We start from the raw sequence: 17,803 nt of genomic DNA on the forward strand, positions 1-17,803 counted from the left end.
TGATAATATGGAAAGACTAAAAGATATAAAAATATTTGCTTAACGAAGGAGGAGAGTTCCACTTGACAAGCTATTTAAAATATACCGTTTAAATTATAGACCGTAATAATTTTAAAGAAAGTAATTCCAAAGAGATAAGAGCAAAATTAACATCAAAATTCTAAAACCAAGGTCTAGACGAGTGGTTTGTCCTTCTAGAACGCTTAATACTGTACCAATTTATCTACTGCTACATTGGTCTTCTGGAAGCTTATGATCTCCACCATCAATTTTCTTGATATGTTCTAAAATTATTGTATATTAACCTATTATCGCAAGGGCATTATTGTATATCACGATAAATCATCGTATGATTGGCAAGCCTGTTTCGCATCAATAATGCCCTACCTGGAATTGGGACTAAATTTGTTTACCACATCAATCGTTTCTGCATGCTCCCTAATATATTCCTACCAAGTTTGGTTGTATTTCATTCCAACGACACTGGCTACGTCTCCAGAGTCCTCTGAAACAGCGATATCTTAATTACGATAATTTGGTATAATTCATAAGATTATCAAGTATCAATGTCACAGTATATACCACTTGAAGAATTGAATGTTATTTAGTTTTATTTTTGCGTTGTAGCCTATTTTATAAACGGGTTAGTATTTTGCATCCTGAGCATTATACTAACCACATTCACCTCAAGAGCACTGCGGGTTGCCTACTAAGCAAGGAAGATATTCATAATTACTCTGATAGGAATACATAGGAAACCGAGTTTTGATTGTCCATATGCTGGGATAAGCTCCATCAACGAACTCGATTCCTAACTTTTGACCCTCTACATCCTGGCCAAAATTGATGGTCATCCATCAAGTAGTTATTGAGATTTTTGATTGTCCATATGTTGGGATCAACTGGATGGAGCATCTCCATCAACGAACTCGATTCCTAACTTTTGACCCTCTACATCCTGGCCAAAATTGATGGTCATCCATCAAGTAGTTATTGAGATTTTTGATTGTCCATATGTTGGGATCAACTGGATGGAGCATCTCCATCAACGAACTCGATTCCTAACTTTTGACCCTCTACATCCTGGCCAAAATTGATGGTCATCCATCAAGTAGTTATTGAGATTTTTGATTGTCCATATGTTGAGATCAACTGGATGGAGCATCTCCATCAACGAACTCGATTCCTAACTTTTGACCCTCTACATCCTGGCCAAAATTGATGGTCATCCATCAAGTAGTTATTGAGATTTTTGATTGTCCATATGTTGGGATCAACTGGATGGAGCATCTCCATCAACGAACTCGATTCCTAACTTTTGACCCTCTACATCCTGGCCAAAATTGATGGTCATCCATCAAGTAGTTATTGAGATTTTTGATTGTCCATATGTTGAGATCAACTGGATGGAGCATCTCCATCAACGAACTCGATTCCTAACTTTTGACCCTCTACATCCTGGCCAAAATTGATGGTCATCCATGAAGTAGTTATTGAGATTTTTGATTGTCCATATGTTGGGATCAACTGGATGGAGCATCTCCATCAACGAACTCGATTCCTAACTTTTGACCCTCTACATCCTGGCCAAAATTGATGGTCATCCATCAAGTAGTTATTGAGATTTTTGATTGTCCATATGTTGAGATCAACTGGATGGAGCATCTCCATCAACGAACTCGATTCCTAACTTTTGACCCTCTACATCCTGGCCAAAATTGATGGTCATCCATCAAGTAGTTATTGAGATTTTTGATTGTCCATATGTTGGGATCAACTGGATGGAGCATCTCCATCAACGAACTCGATTCCTAACTTTTGACCCTCTACATCCTGGCCAAAATTGATGGTCATCCATCAAGTAGTTATTGAGATTTTTGATTGTCCATATGTTGAGATCAACTGGATGGAGCATCTCCATCAACGAACTCGATTCCTAACTTTTGACCCTCTACATCCTGGCCAAAATTGATGGTCATCCATCAAGTAGTTATTGAGATTTTTGATTGTCCATATGTTGAGATCAACTGGATGGAGCATCTCCATCAACGAACTCGATTCCTAACTTTTGACCCTCTACTTCCTGGCCAAAATTGATGGTCATCCATCAAGTAGTTATTGAGATTTTTGATTGTCCATATGTTGGGATCAACTGGATGGAGCATCTCCATCAACGAACTCGATTCCTAACTTTTGACCCTCTACATCCTGGCCAAAATTGATGGTCATCCATCAAGTAGTTATTGAGATTTTTGATTGTCCATATGTTGGGATCAACTGGATGGAGCATCTCCATCAACGAACTCGATTCCTAACTTTTGACCCTCTACATCCTGGCCAAAATTGATGGTCATCCATCAAGTAGTTATTGAGATTTTTGATTGTCCATATGTTGGGATCAACTGGATGGAGCATCTCCATCAACGAACTTGATTCCTAACTTTTGACCCTCTACTTCCTGGCCAAAATTGATGGTCATCCATCAAGTAGTTATTGAGATTTTTGATTGTCCATATGTTGGGATCAACTGGATGGAGCATCTCCATCAACGAACTCGATTCCTAACTTTTGACCCTCTACTTCCTGGCCAAAATTGATGGTCATCCATCAAGTAGTTATTGAGATTTTTGATTGTCCATATGTTGGGATCAACTGGATGGAGCATCTCCATCAACGAACTCGATTCCTAACTTTTGACCCTCTACATCCTGGCCAAAATTGATGGTCATCCATCAAGTAGTTATTGAGATTTTTGATTGTCCATATGTTGGGATCAACTGGATGGAGCATCTCCATCAACGAACTCGATTCCTAACTTTTGACCCTCTACATCCTGGCCAAAATTGAGGTCATCCATCAAGTAGTTATTGAGATTTTTGATTGTCCATATGTTGGGATAAACTGGATGGAGCATCTCCATCAACGAACTCGATTCCTAACTTTTGACCCTCTACATCCTGGCCAAAATTGATGGTCATCCATCAAGTAGTTATTGAGATTTTTGATTGTCCATATGTTGGGATAAACTGGATGGAGCATCTCCATCAACGAACTCGATTCCTAACTTTTGACCCTCTACATCCTGGCCAAAATTGATGGTCATCCATCAAGTAGTTATTGAGATTTTTGATTGTCCATATGTTGGGATCAACTGGATGGAGCATCTCCATCAACGAACTCGATTCCTAACTTTTGACCCTCTACTTCCTGGCCAAAATTGATGGTCATCCATCAAGTAGTTATTGAGATTTTTGATTGTCCATATGTTGGGATAAACTGGATGGAGCATCTCCATCAACGAACTCGATTCCTAACTTTTGACCCTCTACATCCTGGCCAAAATTGATGGTCATCCATCAAGTAGTTATTGAGATTTTTGATTGTCCATATGTTGGGATAAACTGGATGGAGCATCTCCATCAACGAACTCGATTCCTAACTTTTGACCCTCTACTTCCTGGCCAAAATTGATGGTCATCCATCAAGTAGTTATTGAGATTTTTGATTGTCCATATGTTGGGATAAACTGGATGGAGCATCTCCATCAACGAACTCGATTCCTAACTTTTGACCCTCTACATCCTGGCCAAAATTGATGGTCATCCATCAAGTAGTTATTGAGATTTTTGATTGTCCATATGTTGGGATCAACTGGATGGAGCATCTCCATCAACGAACTCGATTCCTAACTTTTGACCCTCTACATCCTGGCCAAAATTGATGGTCATCCATCAAGTAGTTATTGAGATTTTTGATTGTCCATATGTTGGGATCAACTGGATGGAGCATCTCCATCAACGAACTCGATTCCTAACTTTTGACCCTCTACATCCTGGCCAAAATTAACGGTCATCCATCAAGTACGTAACTCTTGAGATTTCGTGTCTTCCGGTCGAACAGTCAAGAGTTATAGTAAACAAAAGTCCTTAAAAACTAATACAGTAGAACCCCTCTAATCCGTCACCTTTGTGACTGGGGGTTTGGTTGGAACGCAAAAGAGGTTGAATTATCAGAAAATATAGAAAAATACGGAAACAATCTCTTAACTCTAAAAGACTGTATCGTTCTCTACAGTAAAAACAAACGAACAGTAAGCACTAAAAACTGCACCGTACAGTACAGAAAACACGCACAACGAAAGAAACGATACAAATTATGATGGAGCATTAAAGCGGATATGCGGTAACAGCAAGTAAACAACAATGATGCTACTGTAGTAAATGATAATGGGGCTCGTGAGTCACTGACGAGTCGGGACAAGTTCGATTCGAGCACAGTCGGATTAACCGGAGGGTCTGACCAGCCGCAGGCGGACGAGAGAGGTTCCACTGTATCAGGAAAAAGGAACAGTTAAAATTAACTTCAAAATTATTTCATTAAAGTTAAAATTCGCAATTCGCAATACTATGCAATGATAATTGTCTTTAAGTTATGAAAGTTGATATAAAATTTAATGAATAAAGATAACACCATAGAAAAATTAGTCTATTATTACGGAAGAAAATTCAAAATTAGTAAACAGTAAAATTCAATTAAAATAAACTCAGAATATAGGCTTAAGGAGAATAAAAATGAATGTAAGTAAATAGTAATGGGCGGAAGTTTTGCACTGAGGAAATGAAAGGGAACGGGACAGCTAAAAAAAATCAACGACTATGGTATTTATTTTTTATAGCTCATGTGGCCAGGAATCAAACCAATGATCTGTAGTACCTATGCGAGACGTTCAGTATATACAGGATTGTTCTGTATTTTAGACTCTATTTTCCTGCCCTGTACGAAGGTTGTACAGACGCACAGTTTCCTGTATTTGCTTCTATTAGTAATTACCGGAAGATTTTCAAATAGACCAGTGACAAATAGGATATTCTCATTATGCTTTGTGCTTTCATGGAAGAACTGCAACATTACACTCACTGATGGTGATGTGCCTATCACGAACGTGCCGGGACTTTTGAATAGCTCTTGCGCGTCTGAGAGTGAATCGTGCACAATTCCTTAGAAAAGCAGTCGTAGCTGCCAAAAAATCAGCATCCCAGCACATAATTCTAACGCAGAACGTAATTTTCATTGAGAGTGAACAGTGGAATAAAGAGAGATATAGACTTCATCTGACAACAGAACAATTTATGTTGCAAAGTTTAGTAAATCTGAAAATGACTTCTATTGTGCTGCCAAAATGTCTTGAGCAGTGGCAAAAATGCGAACTAAAGCTCACACCCTCACACATCCACGCGTTGAGCCAATAAGGGTTCAGCTGTTGTTAAGCGAGAGAAAGCGAGTGAAATTCCTTCAGCCGATAGCAGCGCTTGCAACGGAAGACTAGGGATCAAATCAATGTGGTATATCTATAGTGAATTTCATAATTAGCCTATATGTTTCAAGACAAACAGTTGCTAGGCTGCAGTGGTTGAACAGTAGAGTGCTCTTCCCTTGGTTCCTGGTTCGTTCTCAACTCCCGTCAAGTGGACTTTTGTGGTGGACAAATACCGAATAGAGTAAATATATGAAGGAGTTTTGGTAAATCAAACTCTTTAAAACTAAAATAAGAAACTAAAGATAACAGTGTGTATCATAATTATGTTTGAGTGATTCTGGAAAACCTTGGAAACTACTTAATTTTATGGAACAAGGGAAAGCCTTGCTTGCTTGACCAGATGAGAATCTGACAATTATCATTGAAACATCGAATCGGCCAAATTTGCAGATCATTTCATTTGCAGATCATATTTTTCTATCAAATTCATCATCTAAACTACCAAAAATAACTTGTCATATATTAGGTACAACAGAGAATAAACACTTAAAGTTGAAAGTTTTCTAAAATTTTTCTAACTTGTGATTCGTTTAGATGCATGTTTGCTCGATTTCGGAGATAAACAATACTCTACTTATAATTTCGCGACACATTACTGTAACACTCTTTGAGAAATTTGGCTTATTTAATCTCTTTGACAATTAATCTAAATTACAAGATATTATGAAATTATGGTATTATGATTATGTAATTATCAATATTATGCAACACGTTTTGTTTACGTCGCAAATAGAAAACACAAAACCACTTGTTAAATGTGGAAATTATTCAATTACTTTTTTTATCCTCTTGTTACGTATAAACTAAAATATAGCATAAAACATAACTGTACTTACCATTTCTAATAGATACCATCTTGAAGAGTTATAGGTTACTGAGTTCTTTACTACTGCAAAATAAAAATGGTTTTAAATAATAATTTAAACGCTCTTTAAGTTATATAATAGACACTTAATATTATAATAAGTATATCGTTTCTTTTTTCATCTTATCTTTCATCAATGATTTGTCGTTCAATATGTTATTAATATTATTCCGCAAAACGAAGTACTTCTTATTGTAATCTCGAGTGATCAGTGATTATGAATTTGTAAGTTTTCTATTTCTCTTTGCAAAAAGTGAAATGGCATACCAGTCGTTTCCAACTGATCGTTACGTAATGTAGAAGCGCAGTTTTACAATGTGAGAAATCGTAGAGAATCACGTTGAGCGAAGGAGCGGAGGGGGTATGAGGAAGGAGAAGTGAATAAACAAATGTTGCCAGCGTACATGTAATAATGGATCATTGCGTACTACGTCCACAAATCTACCATCAACGCTATATATGTTCTTGTTTGCCAGTCGCCAGTGTATTTTATCAACTCAGAAGCTCCTTCTAATCTCCGTGTGGTTAACAAAAAGGGGGAGCAGTAAACTGTGACGTGACAGAGCATTAAGTTAGAAAGGACTGGAATATACAACATTATCAAATATAGAAGTAGGGGGAAGAAAATAGAACTAGTATTATTAGTTCTACTGCGCGTTGATGCAAACCGGTATGGACTGATATCTCTGGATATTATGATCACACGTTAGTCATAAATCATTACATGCGTTATGCAGATCCGTTTTGATGTATGATTAGTGCCATACTAAAGGCCTGACTACTGCAGGAAATATATGTTAGTCCAACTCATTAGTATGGTACTAATCACGCTTCAGAACGACTCTGCATAAAGCCCTACATGTTTACAAGTAGCCATCACACGTTTACGTCATCTTTAAGCAAATTATATATTCAGATGCGAAAACATAAATCTTGTTAATGACTGTTACGCTAAGCATTCATAACAGGAATCGTTCAACGCAGATATTACATTTATTAAAGACTTGCCCAGAATTTGCATGATTTGTTTTCTAACTTAATGGGCCATATGCAGAGTCCTTCTGACATGTGATTAGTGCCATACTAAAGCGTTCGACTTACATATGCTTCCTGCAGAAGTCGGGCGTTTAGCATGACTCCAATCATTTGTCAAAACGACTCTTCATAAGACGGTCTATGTCTATCTAAAATGTAACAGTGTTTGTTGATTTAAGGTCACGACTCAAGATTACGGATGGAGCTGAAATATTTTACGTATTGAAGGGCAATTTATCTCAACGCTCAAAGCTATGTTATTTCAGCTCGATGTTATTTCACTGTCTTACATTAATGTTTCACCTTTCGCAAGTGTGTCATCTCATATCAGCGACCAAATAATAATAGTTTTACTATGCACTCTTGTTTTTGATTGAAATTGCCGAAGAAAAGCAGAATTCGGTTTAGGGCAGTAGGAAGGGGGTCCAAACGTCGCCTTCCACGTATACTACCTGAATTAAGCAGGGGTTATCTTCTTTTACCTGGCCCACGTATGCTAAGGGATTACACTATGATTACAGTGTTTTATGTATTTATTACGTTAAGTAACCAAGAGATTAACGTGAAATTAAGCCGGAACTTTTGTTAAAAGGCGACATTTTATCATATAGTATGATGTATATAGGATAATTAGTTTTTCAATTGAAGTAAAGAGATTTCAATTATTTTGGATTGATAACGCGTGCCAGATGGTACCGCTGGCGCCATTACTGTCTGACCGCAGCGCGAGTTCCCTTTATAGTTTTTCCGCGCATCTACTTTGTATATTACCGACTGTGCAATAACCGCACTGTATTGAACGTTAGCTTTCCGCTGGCGCCATTTCCGTCGCGAGTTTTTAGCCCCTCCCGCTTTGTATATCCGCCGCTCGGTAGCCGTGGACGCTAATGGTATTTTCCGGCACACTTTGTATGTTTACCCGATACTTTAACTTAAGTAAGAAGAGAAAGTTTACTTACCTTTGATAATATTCCGCCGCTGCCTATTTCTTGGTTGCTGCCACTGCTTTATTGATGATGACAATCTTTTTATGACGTAGAAGAACTTGTTAAGCGAACAAATAAATATTGCGATACCGCATTTTGTAATTTTTGGTTTTTAGGATATATTTATAACCTCGGTTGACTTTTTGATTCAGATTATTATTAAACTTAATAAAACAATAATTCATTGAGTGAATATATGAATTTGATATTATAATTTTATGAAAAGTATAAATATTGTGCCTTTATTAATATTCTATTTTTATACATATGAAGCATATGTATTCTTCCTTTATCTTATACAGAATACACATACTTTAGTATAATGTACGTAAATAAGTTTATATAATAGTATATGAAGCATATGTATTCTTCATTTATCTTATACAGAATACACATACTTTTTATATTAAGTACCTTTTTAATTGTATAGGATGTAGAAATTAAAGGCATGAATTTAGTTTTAAAAAATTTATTGTAAAAATAATGATAAAAAATTATATAGCAGAATAAAAAATAAAAATTGTAAATATAATAAAATAAAAATGTGAAATACATAATAAAAAATTAAAATATAGATATATATAATAAAAATAAAAATTGTAAACTATATAACAAGTGTTTGAATATAATGATATATACAGTGTTCTGTTGATTGTTTGTACTTGATTAACAAAACTAATTTAATATTTGAAAAATGGTATTTACAATATATAAAAAAACTATTTACAATATGAAAATCTATTTACAATATAATATTTGAAAACTATTTACTATAAGACAATCTATTTGCAAAATTTGTATACAAAATCTATTTACAATATATAATATATTATTTACAAAATGAGGGTGCGATGTGAGGGGTGCAAATATGTTATAAAGATGGTATAATAACCAGTACTTGTGAATATGAAAGGAATCTAATAGTATAGAATATTTATATGCTATATCCAGGTCATGTCAAGTTAACGAAAATGTATGATTATCATAGACCCCATCAGGATGCCGCGGTCGGCAAGAGGGATTGCCGCCGTCGACGGTGGCAGGCCGCCGGTAGGCAGCCGGCTCCCGTCCGCGGCGGCACGACGATCTACTTGTTCAAAATTGCCGATCTTTTGCCGAGGCGGCAAGCGGTCGAAAATCGTAAAAAAAAATGCCCTTTGCCGACTGTTGCCGACCGCTAGAGTCGGCAAAACAGTCGGAAAGACCTCTTTCCGACCCTCTGCCGACTCCTTATGCTAGCCTCTTTTCGACGGCGGCGCCGGCGCATTTACTGTACCTTTACGGCTGTTTGCCGACTGCTCGGCAAGGCAACTTGCCGACGGTGGCGCCGGCGCATTTAATGCTCATTTCCGGCTGTTTGCCGACTGCTCGGCAAGGCAACTTTCCGACGGCAGCGCCGGCGCATTTATTGCTCATTTCCGGCTGTTTGCCGACTGCTCGGCAAGTCAACTGTTCGACGGCGGCGCCGGCGGATTTTATGCGCCTTTCCAGCTGTTTGCCGACTGCTGGAAAGGACCTCTTTTCGACGTCGGCTTCCCGATTCTCCCACTGGCGGCATCCGACTTCTTGCCGCCGTCGAAAAGTGGCCCTTTGCCGACTGGAAATCAACGCTTCAGGAAGGCAAAATTTTCATCAGCTTTTACATTAGTCTTGCCTAAGTCTTCCTCCATGCTATGATTTCTCGACAAGGAGCACCCTTGGAAGTTCTTGAAGTATAATACTTGCATTGTTTTGTGTGTCCCAGTATAAAATTTGTTCTTTTTGCTTTTTTGCAGCACTTTCAGCCAAAAAAAGAGAAATTGAATGGGACATGGAAGTATTATATACTTTCAGAACTAGCAATTGTGCCCTTCATGAGAAATCATAGCACGGAGGCAAACTTAGGCAAAGCTACTGTAAAAAGTGGTGAAAATTTTGCCTTCCTGAAGGGTTGATATCCAGTCTGCAAAGGGCTACTTTTCGACTGCGGCAAGAGGTCGGATGCCGCCTGTGGGAGAGTTGAGAAGCTGACATCGAAAAGAGGTCCTTTCGAGCAGTCGGCAAACAACCGGAAAGGCGCATAAAATGCGCCGGCGCCGCCGGTGGAAAGTTGCCTTTCCGACCAGTCGACAGACAGCAGAAAAGATGCGTAGCACTGCAATGAAAATCATGGCGGATTCCCACCAGTAATAAAAATGAAATGAAATCTTTAATTTTACGTCCCACGGTTATGCCGGTTAGGCTAAAGGAGACGGTGATGATGAATAATGAATGAAATGGTGAAATGAAGAAAGTGGGAGGAAACGGGAGAACCCCGAGAAAACCCACGCACACGGTGTTTGTCCACCACAAAGTTCACTTGGCGGGAGCAGGGTTTGAGCCCGAGACCCCTAACACCAGAGGTGAATGCTCTACCACTGAGCCACCGCCCCCCCACCAGTAATATTGCACTCGGTACATACGCAGTACATTTCTACAATTCTCAGTACGATTTAAGTGCTATATAGAGGAAAAGTATCTGGGAATGACTTACAAATGCTTAAAAGCGAACTAAAAATAACAACTGAGCAGCTAATAATGAACGTTAAGAATAATTCAATTAACATGTCTGTGCGCCTAATGTGAAAAACTTATAACAGTCAGTACATTTTCCCCCTGAAAGCACATCTTTCACTATCACGACCACTAGGAACAACGCTGTTCTATGCAATCAAAATTTGCTAGTTGCAAACGCTTTCTTCGAAAAAAAAAAGCCGCAGCAATCCGTCTGAAATACGGTCTTGAATAACTCCGCCATTTTTCTTTTTTAGCCCATTGATATATACGAGGAAATCTTCCTTTGTTTCTTTGAGATTTTAAGGGTTTACTTTTTATTATTTTTCTTCAGGTCTATTTAAATGTCTCTTACTTTGTGGAAATAAAATTCTGTGTTGTATGTTTTTAATATTCATAAATGACATCTAATTTAAATAATAATATACTTATATATACTAAAAGATCATTTTGACAAAGCAAGGGACATTTAAATAGATATTCAGAAGAAATCAGTAAAATCAGAACATCAAAAATGTTATTCATTTCAAAGAAAAGGAAGAATACTTCCCCTACAAATCAATGGGATAGAAAAGAAAGGAGGCGATGGTACTGAACCTCACCGTTAAGGAGCTTGTACTCTGAGAAATATAATTACACTTTCTCTCTTAACTGATTCCACGCAAAAAAAAGTTAAGAACAATATCAAACAACAGTTGTCTTTATAATTGAAGAAAACTTCAAACCTATGAAATAGTAATGTAGAATTTAAATAGCTCAGAATCAGGATAGTGAGAATATAGAGAGATACAGAAAATTTTACAACACTGCATAGAAAAGATGAAGTAATAATAAAAAAAAGAATTTAACGACAAAAACTGGGATAAGGAGACTAAGGTAATATTGGCAAAACAAAGATCAATTTCAAAGCCGTAATTCTCAATATTCGCTTGATGACCATAATTCCCGTGTGATTTGAAATAAACCGCATTAAAATGGGAATTTTTTTACAAATGTTATGATTGAATGAAATTCACCCGTTCTAAAAGGAAAAAAAAAGCTGTAGTCCCAGATATATCCTACCACTCTTCACAAATATCTTTAAGGATGTTAGTACATATGATTTTTGTCAATAGTCTCCGTTAGTGGCGTAGGAAAGGGGGGCCCAGAGAGGCCGGGCCCCCAAAGAGGTCCGACAATGTAGTTTGATGTTTGTAATTTTTTATATATTTTTATGTTTATATATTTTTTGTTTGGAATTGTTCCATATGTACCTATAACAGCACTTGCCCCCCCAAACACACATCCTGGCTACGCTACTGCTCTCTGTGGGTCTTCTTCCATTGAAACACTTCTGTATTTCTTGAGCAACATTTCCCCTTGCTTCCAGAAATAAATGAAGTATCTAAAATAGAACAAATATAATGCTTTGTAAAATATACTCTTCAATGTGTACGGCGTTGGCACATCACGTATATTTATTACAATCGAAAATATACTTCATCACAGCAAAACCAAACCAAACTACACAGTGTAATAGACCTTGTTGCAATGAACCGGCTTCAACGCTATATGTTACAAGAAAACCTGTAAGAGTAATGAAAACTATAGTCACTGATGAAGAATTCAATTACGTCGAAACAGTTAACTTTTACTTAATCTTTATTACAACAGTACGGTCGCCACCCCAAACGAGAATCAGAAAAGAAAAGAAATCCTGCCGTATATCCAATGGTAGGAATTTGAGTTTCTTGAGAAATCTTTGAAACATTACCTTGAAGCTGCAAGTTAAACAATAAATCCTTAAGTCCCTCACCAGACAAAAAGATGTATTAAAATAGAATATTATATTTAGTGAAGATAGCATTATATTGCTTTGAAATAGAACTTCGATACGCGTCAGGGTTTTGCGACACTATTGTATTGGCAATTGAGAATTTTGTATTCGGCTGAATACAAAATATTACATCTTAAAATAAAACCTTGTTACTGGAACAAATAAAATGCACATATACTTAAATAAACTACAGGTAAAATCGATCAGGTGGGCAAAAATGATAAAAGTTTCAAAACAAATACATTTTATGTTCTCCTAGGAGTCAATTTGAGTAACATATCTTAAACACAAACCATCTGTAATAAGAATTCAATCGAATGAACATAACTTTGAGAAACGCTATTAAAAAAAATCACAAAACTATAACTTTACATTGGTTCGTTTGTCTGCCGAGCTCCTTTATGGCTAAGCGGTTAGTGTACGCGTCTTAGGCGTGGGTGACCCGGGTTTGCTTCCCGGAGGGAGCTCACGTGGTTCGGATTCCACTTTAATCAGTAGGTCCCGTCTTATATAGCCTCGCTGCTGAAAGGGACGTTAAACACAAAATCAACTCAACTTTCGGCCTTTTAAATTAAAATTTTCAGAGTACAAGCACGAGACACTCTAAATTTCCTGTTTAGATTTTGGCGGCATACCAACGTAAAATATCAAAATGACGGTCATTTTGTCAAATGAACGAGTATCTACGCTACGAAGCGTAATTTTCAGTCTTTTAAGTTGAAATTTTGACGGTAGAAGCACAAGATATGATAAATTTGCTGTGTAGATTTTCTCGGCGGTCCAATGTAAAAAAAAAATAATCAAAATGGCGGCCATTTTTTCAAAACGGCAGTGAGTAGAAAATTGTTGCAAGTTGTGACAATGACAATATTGAAATATAAATCACATTTTAACACTTTTACCCCAAAGACATTGAAATATTTCGAAAAAAACGATTAAACCCGAAAAAACCCAATTAAACTCGAATAAACCCGAAAAAATGGGCCCAGGTGGGTTTGGCTTTTTCAAAAAAGCCCGGGTTTTTTCAAACCCTCGTTCATGATGAGCTTTTCTCCTCAAAAAAGTTTTAATAGTAGTCGCTAATGGTTTTCTACAGATGTTAATGTTAAATTGTTTAATTTTTTCAAACTTCCGATGTCCAAGTTTTTGTACCTACACATCGTGAAACAGTGTCAGGAGAAAGGGTTTACACTCGGAAAATGAAAATGATATATTTGAGTTTTACGTCCCACGGTTATGCCGGTTAGGCTAAAGGAGACGGTGATGATGAGAGATGAATGAAAATGGTGGAGTGAAGAAAGTGGGAGGAAACGGGAGAATCCCGAGAAAACCCACGCACACGGTGTTTGTCCACCACAAAGTTTACTTGACAGGAGCAGGGTTTGAACCAGGAATCCCATGCACCAGATATGAACGGTCTACCACTGAGCCACCGCGGCCAGCAAAAAATCAAAATAAGACAGTCTGGTGCAGGTGTAGTTTTGGTGCACTACATTTTGGAAGATTTACAGGTAAAATTCAATACTTTCCATGAAAAGACATGTTTATAAGGAACGAATTTCTACAGGTAACTTAATTACATACAATGTAATACAACTGTATCTTACGTTTACTAATGTTAAACCATTACAAGTGCTTTACGACGAATAAAACAAATGAGTGCATATGAAAAATGGCTCTATTAGATGTTATTTTCCACGGGCGGCTTATTTCTGCACCGTGTACACCGGCATCATATTTCTGCACAGTGTGCAGAACCTGTATTTTGTTTACAAGTGGAGAGTTACTAGTATGAAACAACAACAAGTGTTGTTGAAACTTGTATTATTCTCAAAACCCACTTCCTTCCACTACCCTCACTTCTGCTCATACACACTATCGCTGACGTGCCTGCTCCCTTCGGACGTATTCCCGCGCGGGCCCACCAGCTTCGCCCTATCTGACTCGGTTCGATAGCATTCGTGCTATTTAGTGGCCACCCAGCACAGATTGTTTTGTGCTTCTTTGCTGTTTTTATGCTAGACATCTGGAAGCCTTATTTATACGCAAATCGTAAAAGAATTATAATTTTTCAACAATTACTTCTAGAGGTCCCCTTGAATTTTATTTATGCCAAGTAAAATATATTCCGCCCATTTGAAACCGACTAGGGGACAATAAAAAAGAAACTGGTGAAAGAATTATAATTTTTCAATTTTTTTTAGTATTGCGCCACAAGTAAACCTGTACACAAGAGCGTTTAACCACTACCTCATTTCTCCTGTGTTTTTTTTAATTGGAAGTTTTCGCTCACATGTGAAACAAGTCCTGCAGTATATAATCTAGTGGATCTTATTAGGTTACTAAAGATACACTAAATACTAGAGAATACTAAAGGAACACAAACCTTGTCATGGCACAAGCATTATGAGAAATTGTCCACGTTTCTCTAAGATAATTATCTTCCTTTTTGGTATTTCGGCTTAAAACTTATGTACAAATCCGAATTTGTGTTCGTTCAGGTTTATTTTCTGCGCACCACCCGGAATAATTGATGAAACATTTTAATTATTTCACCAATTTCCTTCTTATTGCTTCTAAAATATTTCCACTGGGCGACATGAAAATATCACACCTGGCATAGATAAAATTATTAACTGCTTCTAGCAGCCAAGTTATCCTTTAACCTCCAGTTGGTTACCGATTAATTTTCTCAGTGTACCACTCGCGCTAACGTTTTCCCCTGGAGTAGGATTTCTGCTTGGAAATAGCGTTCCTTTGATTGTATTATAAGAGTGCAGCCTGTATACCACCTCGCTTTATTAAGTATTTTAGCCATAAGAAAAGGTTGCGGGTCACTTTCTCACTCTATTATGCAACAACTATTCACAAAAGACAAAATCAAGCTATCACCTCTAGTAGTACGTCAGAGCACCTAATCTAAAAATTATCTAATCTAACCTAACCTAAATTTAGGGATTTACTGTTGAATCGCAGAACCAATTTGAAAATCGAAAAAAAAGTACCAAAACGTACTCCGATCAGTTATATTTGGTTGGATTAGATTGTTACGTTCGATTACTTTATATTAGATTAGGGGCATACAAACTACAGTGCAAAAAACACAAACCAATCTGTGCTAGTCAGGGGCGGATCCAGGACGGATTTCTGGGGGGAGGGACGGAGGTTGTAATACTACTACTTAGAGTTACTTTTGAGTACTCCAAACTCTGGAATGGGTTTTATTTATATATAAGAAAGTTTCCTAATTTGGAAGGGGGGCAATCGCCCCGATCGCTCCCCCTGGATCCGCCCCTGGTGCTAGTTGGCCACTAAAAAGCACGAATTCTATATAACTGAGTCAAGCAGGGCAACGCTGGTGGACCCGCGCGGGAGTGTGTTCGAAGGGAACAAGTGCGTCAGCGACGGTGGGTATACGCGTAAGCGAGGGTAGTGAAAACATGTGGGCTTTGGTAATCATACATATTTCGATATCACTTGTTATGGTTTCATACTATTAACGCTCCAGTTCTAAACATAAAATACAGCTCTCGTACACTGTGTAGAAATACATTGCCGTTGAGTTAGAAGCCACTTACCTTAAAAACTAAGGCATGTAAACTTTTACAATTTCAAGAAGAAAATCGTGTACTACAGTTTCTTAACTGTCCTTCGTTTTTTTAAATAAAAAATTAGTGAAATCCTTAAGTTTTTTGTCTCACGGTTATGCCGGTTAGGCTAAAGAAGACGCTGATGATGAGTAATGAATGAAATGGTGGAATGAAGAAAGTGTAAATAAACGGGAGAACCCCGACGAAACCCACGCAGACGCTGTTTGCCCACCACAAACTTCACATGGCGATGGCTGGGATATAATCCGGGACCCCAAGCACCAGAGGTGAACGTTCTACCACTGAACCAGCGCGGACCCTACAATTGCAATCGAGTTCTTGATATACCTTAGGGGGTCCGTGAAGGTAAGCAGAAAGGTAAGAAATATAATCGAAGTTAATACACAGGTTGGGCTAGGTAGTACCATTTAAATCACTTTCTTTGATACCTTCCCCCCAAATTTTACATGCCACAGACGCCACTGCGCGGTAACTTACTATAACCGAATCTACCAATTAACATATGTAACACAACATATAAAATTTATGACAATTTGAAATGTATATGCATAATATTAAATTAACTCACCAAATGTATATTGCTCTCTCCACTTAATACTCAATGAATTTTCCATAAAACTATGAGCGTCCTGCTCCTTCGGGAACTGTTGCAGCATGATATATACTTTAAAGCAATATATTTATATTTATAAACATTTTATCGCCATTTGGAAACTCAACCCCAACGAACTTTATGTTTGAACTCTGGCCCACACTGCAGCACCATGTGACAAATGAAGAACTTGAACCGAACATACAGGCAGCGCAACCAGACTACGATTTCTGCAATCAGGCTCTTCAGCGGCACAGGCGGCTCGGCGCATGTCCGAGCATCTGTTCAAGGTCGGTACATCCGCTGTTTGCCGACCTTTTTCCGGCTCCCTTACTTGTCGGCACGCCGTCAACGTTTCGGCGTCTTTCCGACATTTGCCGCGGTCGCCGTCCGCTGTTTGCCGTCTCCTTCCAAAATGTTTGTCAAGGATCCTCTCGTACTTGTATTTTATTTTAAGTATTTACTTCTCATATACCCTTTACGTGCAGTCCCTTTACTACATTTCTTTTAATGCATTTACCTTTTTTTATGGTCGGCACGCCGTCAACGTTTCGACGTCTTTACAACTATCATTTGTCGCTGTCCTACCGTCCGCTGTATGCCGACTTTCTGCCGACTCCGTTTTCACAAGACATGTTTTATGGAATTAGTGCCACCCACAAGAAAAACCTTCGGAAAGTTTCAATTTTTACTTCATCATTAAAGAAGATACAGGCTCTATTCATTTTCTAAAATTCGACTCTTTGCCGCTGGTACGCGTTATTGCAACTTTCGCCGACGTCGTGCCGACGTCGCTTTTTAAGAAATTGCCCGCAGTCTCTTTTTGCAGTCGTCGTCCGACTGTCTGCCGACTGTTTCGAGAAAGCTTTATACGAGGGAAATATAAGCCCTAATTCGTATTTTAAAGCAACAAATTACCTTCTAACTTTCTTTGTTATCTTTTGGTGAACGAATCTCTTTTTGCTCGTCGCGGTCGAAAATCGAGCGGAAAGACGCCGGTGTCCGGCGCCGGCAATCCGACCGCGGCATCTGGTCGGCATGGACAAATT

The sequence above is a fragment of the Thermobia domestica genome, chromosome 2, assembly GCF_964235325.1.
Source record: "Thermobia domestica chromosome 2, izTheDome1.hap1.1, whole genome shotgun sequence".
NCBI classification, from domain to species: Eukaryota; Metazoa; Arthropoda; class Insecta; order Zygentoma; family Lepismatidae; genus Thermobia; species Thermobia domestica.